Here is an 890-nt window from a genome sequence, read left to right on the forward strand (position 1 = left end):
TTAGTTTCAAAATTTAAAAATAAAAAGTTTTCATCTTTTTTTTGTCTTCCTAATATTGCTGGACTTTATTTTATTTTTTAATTTTCAATAAAAAATTTAATTTTTAAATTTAAAAATTCATAAAAATAAAAATTTTGTCTTTTCAAATCCTAAATTTTTTTCAAGAACATTTTTTATTTTTTAATCACCGGATAATGCTATTTTTTCATAAATACAGAATAAATTAATTTTAAAAATTTAAACTTTTTAAATTTTTGTTTATTGGATATTTTTTAAAATCTTTATTTTTCAACTTTTTGGTAAAAAGATTATTTTTTTAGTTTCAAAATTTAAAAATAAAAAGTTTTCATCTTTTTTTTGTCTTCCTAATATTGCTGGACTTTATTTTATTTTTTAATTTTCAATAAAAAATTTAATTTTTAAATTTAAAAATTCATAAAAATGAAAATTTTGTCTTTTCAAATCCTAAATTTTTTTCAAGAACATTTTTTATTTTTTAATCACCGGATAATGCTATTTTTTCATAAATACAGAATAAATTAATTTTAAAAATTTAAACTTTTTAAATTTTTGTTTATTGGATATTTTTTAAAATCTTTATTTTTCAACTTTTTGGTAAAAAGATTATTTTTTTAGTTTCAAAATTTAAAAATAAAAAGTTTTCATCTTTTTTTGTCTTCCTAATATTGCTGGACTTTATTTTATTTTTTAATTTTCAATAAAAAATTTAATTTTTAAATTTAAAAATTCATAAAAATGAAAAATTTTGTCTTTTCAAATCCTAAATTTTTTTCAAGAACATTTTTTATTTTTTAATCACCGGATAATGCTATTTTTTCATAAATACAGAATAAATTAATTTTAAAAATTTAAACTTTTTAAATTTTTGT

Source organism: Arachis hypogaea, unplaced genomic scaffold (genome assembly GCF_003086295.3).
Source record: "Arachis hypogaea cultivar Tifrunner unplaced genomic scaffold, arahy.Tifrunner.gnm2.J5K5 arahy.Tifrunner.gnm2.scaffold_26, whole genome shotgun sequence".
Taxonomy (NCBI): Eukaryota; Viridiplantae; Streptophyta; class Magnoliopsida; order Fabales; family Fabaceae; genus Arachis; species Arachis hypogaea.